Genomic DNA, 6,370 nt, shown 5'->3' on the forward strand with positions numbered 1-6,370 from the left:
CCCATCAAATGAATTGGGTTGTTTGGGGTGGGTTTAGGTGTGTCCCTTATCCTTGTTTGGTTTATCTAAAACCAGTTTTACCCCTCCCTCCCAGCTGTGCGTCACTGTTGAGTGAGAAATCGGCAGCCCGAAAACTCGCCCGTCGCTGCCCAATCCAGAATCGGCAGCGAAAACTGGCGTCGCTGCCAAAACCAGAATCGGCAGCGAAAACTGCGTCGCTGCCGATTTCAGCATCGACAGCGAAAACTGCGTCGCTGCCCAATCCAGAATCGGCAGCGAAAACTTGCGGTTGCTGCCGATTTTCAGCATCGACAGCGAAATCTGCGTTCATCACCATCTTTCTCTCTCTTTCTTTCTCTTTAAATATATATATATTATATATATATATATATATATATATATATATATATATATATATATATATATATATATAGACATATATATATTTTCGTTTGGTGTTTACATTCTCCCCTCCTAAATATGAATTTCGTCCTCGAAATTTTAAAAGTTTCACACTCCATACTTGGTAGTTCAAATAAATTGGGGTACTTTTTCCTCATCTCAGCCTCCCTCTCCCAAGTTTCCTCTTCTACTTGAAGCATTTCGCCATAAGATTCTGACGATGGGGATCTTTTTGCTCCGTAACTCCTTTACTTCTTGATCTTAGTATCCTTATGGGTCTCAATTCCAGTGTTAAGTCTTCCTTGACTTCTACTGGAAACCTGGGGTAGAACTCGGGCGGGTCTACGTTAGCCTTCCTTAACAAGGAGACATGGGAACACATCATGGACCCTGGCTAACTGTGGGGGCAAATCCACCTTGTAGGCTACTGGTCCAACTCGTTGTAAGATTTTGAAGGGTCCGATTGAAACGGGGAGTTAACTTCCCTTTCAACCCAAACCGTAACATGTTCTTCCATGGGGCTACCTTCAGGAACACCTGGTCCCCCATACTGAACTCGAGAGGTCTTCTCCTTACATCGGCATACTTCTTCTGTCTATCCTGCGCGGCTTTGATGCGATCCCTGATAGTTCTCACTTTCTCTGTGGTGACTTGGACCAACTCTGCGCCATATAACTTCCGGTCCCCAATTTCCTCCCAACACAAAGGAGTTCTGCACCTCCTACCATACAAAGCTTCATACGGGGCCATCCCTATTGTGGCTTGATGACTATTGTTATACGTGAACTCCACCAATGCCATGTGTTTCCTCCCAGTTTCCTCCAAATTTCTAGCACACAGGCCCGTAATAGGTCTTCCAAGACTGGATGACTCTTTTCCGATTGGCCATCCGTTTGAGGGTGAAAACGCAGTGCTCATGTCCAACCTTGTCCCCAAGGCATGTTGTATGCTCGGCCAAAGTCGAGAGGTGAACCTGGGATCTCGATCCGATTACAATAGACACCGGAATCCCATGAAGTCGTACCACCTCATTTATGTAGATCTTGGCAAGCTTGTCGCGCCACCGAGTCGGTCATCTTTACGGGCAAGAATAGTGCGGATTTCGTCAACCGATCTACAATGACCCATATCGCATCATTTCCCTTTTCTCCTTTGGGAAATCCTGACACGAAATCCATGGTGATCATCTCCCACTTCCATTCTGGAATTTGTAATGGTTGTAATGGTCCCGCAGGCCTTTGGTGTTCAACCTTGACTTGTTGACATATCCCACACTTTGACACATACTCAGCTATGTCCCTTTTCATATTAGCCACCAATAGAGTGTTTCAGTCTCGATACATCTTAGTGCTGCCAGGATGTATGGAGAATTTGGACTCATGAGCTTCTTGTAGAATCATTCGTTTGACTGTTTCATCATCAGGCACGTACAACCGTTGTCCCATCATCAAGGATCCATCATCCGCTACTCGGAATTTCATTTCTACCCCGGCCTCCACATTCTTCCTAATCTTGGACCCCACCTTGTCATGGAATTGAGCATGTAGTATATGTTCTCGATACGTTGGTCGCACCAATAATTGGGCTACTAACCTACCTCTTGCATCAATTCCCAAATCTGCATCCAACTCTTTTAATTCTGCCAATTGCCGCTCCTTTCCCACTGTTAAGCTTCCCAAGGAGGCTTTACCTTTGCGACCGAGGGCATCTGCCACCACGTTTGCTTTCCCCGGGTGGTATTCTATGGTGCAATCATAATCCTTAATGAGCTCTATCCACTTTCTTTGCCGCATGTTCAACTCCTTTTGCGACATCAGATACTTCAGGCTCTTATGATCAGTAAAAATTTGGGTTCGAGACCCATACAAATAGTGTCTCCATATCCTCAAGGCAAATACTACAGCTGCCAACTCCAGGTCGTGCACCGGGTAGTTCACCTCATGAGTCTTTAATTGCCTTGATGCATAGGCGATCACCCTTCCCATGTTGCATCAAAACACACCCCAAATCCCTTCCCCGAGGCATCACTATTATACCACAAAAACCCTCGGTCCCTGAGGGAAGAGTTAAGACTGGAGCAGTGGTGAGCCTCCTCTTCAATTCTTGGAAGCTTGCCTCACATTCTTCTGACCACACCCATTTCTTATCCTTCCTAGTTAGCTGGGTCAAAAGGGGTTGCAATCAGGGAAAACCTTCGATAAAATCTCCGATAGTATCCTGCAAGTCCCAGGAAACTACGTATTTCAGTGACCGAAGTCGGTCTTTCCCATTTCACGACTGCTTCGACTTTTTGAGGGTCGACAAAAACACCTTCGCTGATATGACATGTCCCAAAAACATCACTCTTTTCAGCCAAAATTCACATTTACTCAGTTTTGCATATTGCTGGTGATCTCTCAAGGTTTGTAAGGTTTGTCTCAAGTGTTCTTCGTGCTCCTTGAAAGAATTCGAGTACACCAGTATATCATCAATGGAAATACCACCACAAACTTATCCAGGTTATGGTTGGAAAACCCGATTCATCAAATCCATGAAGAGAGCTGGGGCGTTCGTCAACCCGAACGTAACACCAAAAATTCATAGTGTCCGTAACGAGTTCTAAATGCGGTCTTTGCTACATCCGCTTCTTTAATCTTCATCTGATAGTACCCTGATCTCAGATCTATCTTCGAGAATGCCCTCGCTCCCTTTAATTGGTCGAACAAATCAATCTATCCGAGGTAACGGATACTTCTTTTTCATTGTTACTTTGTTCAAAACTGTCGATAGTCAATACAAAGCCTATGGGTTCCATCTTTCTTTCTTACAAATAGGACCGATGCTCCCCAAGGAGAATTACTGGGCCGTATGAACCCTTTGTCTAATAATTCCTGTAATTGAGTCTTTAACTCGTTCAGTTCTGCTGGAGCCATCCGATACGGTTGTTGGGCTATAGGTGGAACTCCAGGAAAAGTGTCTATAGACACCTCTACCTCTCGCTCCGGGGGTAGTCCTGGTAGTTCTTCTGGAAACACATCTGGGAAATCCTTCACCACAGGAATATCCTTCAATCGTGGGACCTCATCATTAGAGTTTAAGATGTATGCGAGGTAACCCATACATCCCTTTCTTAAAAGTTTTTGGGCTGTTACCACCGATATTAAAGCATTCAGTTTGGGAAGTCTCTCTCCTTCAAAAGTTATTTCTCGCCCTTAGGTGTTTGGAAAGTGACAGTTTTTGCATAACAATCTATTAGTGCTTTTGTATTTACTCAACCAATCCATGCTAGTATTATATCAAAATCATGCAGCTCTAAGGGAATCAAAATCTACTTCTGTTTCATACCCGGATAAACTTAACCCCCACATCCACATATACAATATTTTGTTTCAACCATGTTTCCCATTGGAGTTCCAATTACAAACCCCTTCTCTACCATTTTTACTTCCTTTCTCAATTTAGTGACAATTCTCTTAGCAATGAATGAGTGGGTGGCACCCGGATCAAACAACACATGCACATTAAAACCATTCAATAGAAGTGTACCTGCCACCACATCTGATGCAGCCCTGGCCTCCTCCTGTGTCAGGTGGAAGACCCTCCCCGAGTTCCGATCATTTTTTGCCCTCGTCTTCCCTCGACTGGAGTTGGCCCCCTGATTGAGAAAGATCTCACTGGCCTATTAACGGTGACTGACGCTGGTGGCTCTGACTCGGCTGTCTGTAGCTCTGTACTTGTCCGTCCGTGTTTCTCTTGGGCAGTCCCTCTTGTAATGACCTCTTCCACCACAGTAATGACACCCCTGATTAAGATACTGACAATTCCTCCACCTATGGCCCTCTCCTCTGCACACACAAAACATCGCCCGGGGAAACTGAGCAATCCCCAGGGTGTTTTTGTCCACACTTTACACCAAAAAGGATAGTCAACACCCTTGCGGTCACCGATCCCAGTAGAAAGAGTTTGCCTCGAGTGCGACTGTCCAACCATTACTCTCCCACTTGATTGCTGGTGAGGCGGTAATATCAAACTCCCCTTTTTTCCGTGCTGCTCAAACACTCCACTTTTTCCTTTCTTCGGGTGCGGTGGTCTGCCGCTGAAAATAGTCCCCATCTCTCTTTTTTGCTTATACTCTGATTTACCCCCCCTTGGCTTTCTCCAATACATGCCTCCAGAGCTTGTGCAGCCTCAATCAACTCCCTCACCGATTTAAATCGTTCTAAGGCGATCAATCCTTGTCTCAAATCTTGTCGTAACCCATCTCTTAACTTTTCAATCATATGTTCCTCTGACGGCACATAATGTGGGGCGAACAATGAAAGGTCATGAAATCTCCTTTCGTACTCCAATACTGACATATCACCCTGTCTCAATGCCAAGAACTTCTTGTTTCTTTCACCTTTGCGATGATACTTGGAATTAAAACTGATTCTCAAACTCTGTCTTGAAATCACTCCAATTTAGTGTCTCAGTCGCACGCCTCAGCTGAACTGTTTCCCACCATGTCATGGCCCTATCAGACAGTAACTGGGATGCACAATTTACCCTCAAACCCTCGGGTATGCTTATTTGAATCATTGTCTTTTCTACCTTCCTGATCCATCTTCCAGCTATCTCTGCATCTTGTTCCCCCATGTACGGTTCACAGCCCATTTCCCTCATACTCTTAACCAGTCGCACCAGTGGTACCACATTATCCATGGTCATGCTAGTCGTAGGGGCTGCTGGTGGAATCTGCGTGGTGGGAGTTGTTTGTGCCGATTGAACTAGCCATGCCTTCCATCGCTGCTTTAACTATTTGTGCCAGGAGTCCTGCATCTACATATTGTGGGGGCACACCAGTTGGAACAGTAGATGGTTGTGCTTCTGATCTTTCTCGCTGCTCCGTTGCGACTGGGGGTGTTCCCTCTGTCTGATGAGGCCTCGGGCCTTCCCCTGCCACCGTATCTTCCCCCTGCAAGGTTTCGGGTGGTATTATCGGAGCATGAGATGCCGTATCATCTAAGGGATCTTCATCTTGCCAACCTTGGGCACCTCGGTTCATGCCCCTCCTTTCTAAGGAGGGCGGCTCAGTTCGTGTCCCTTGTCGGGTGCGTACCATCCTGAAATTCATCACAACAACACATTTATTAATGATCCTCAGGATCCATACCAAGTGCTCTGATACCAACTGTAACAACCCGGCTTTCCAAGCCCAACACAACAGTAATTTTTTTTTTTTTTTTATGCATTCAATCCACATGGTGCCGGCAATCAATGAATCTAAAATCCTCACATCATCGAATACAATCCATACAATCAACATTTCATTTTCAAAGTGAATCTTACACAAACACGTAATATTAAGGTTGCTTGATTTGAAGTTCATATTAAAATATATACATAGACATGAGTTTACAGTCTTCTCCTACTAATAGTCACCACAATTTTAAACAAAAAGGATCTAATAAAAGTTATACATTCAGTACATTGATCCATACAAAATACATTGTGATTTAAGATACATCTACATAATTCCTTGCAAAATAGGTTCCCGTGTATCAGGTTTCCTAGACATCTCGTTGGTGTGAAGTCCCTGCAGCAGTACAAACATTTTAAGAGAATGCAAATATTTAATAATAATAAGAATGGTAACTCACGGTTTGGCAATTAAATAAAACATTAACAATTATAATTTCTTCATGTATTTGCTACAACAACTAGTAGTACATATAGATACACAAGTTTTCGGATGCCATTCGCCAAAACTACTCATTCATTTGTGTCGGCCATCCATGGTGAAAGCTGCGTTGTTGCCGATCAAGGAATCGGCAGCGAAAACTGTGTTGCTGCCGATCCAGAATCGGCAGCGGAATCTGCGTCGCTGCCGATTTCTGTATCGGCAGCGGAATCTGGGTCGCTGCCGATCCAGAATCAGCAGTGGAAATCTACGTCGCTGCCGATCCAGAATCGGCAGCGGAATCTGCGTCGCTGCCGATTTCTGTATCGG

The sequence above is a fragment of the Populus alba genome, chromosome 14 (assembly GCF_005239225.2).
Source record: "Populus alba chromosome 14, ASM523922v2, whole genome shotgun sequence".
NCBI classification, from domain to species: domain Eukaryota; kingdom Viridiplantae; phylum Streptophyta; class Magnoliopsida; order Malpighiales; family Salicaceae; genus Populus; species Populus alba.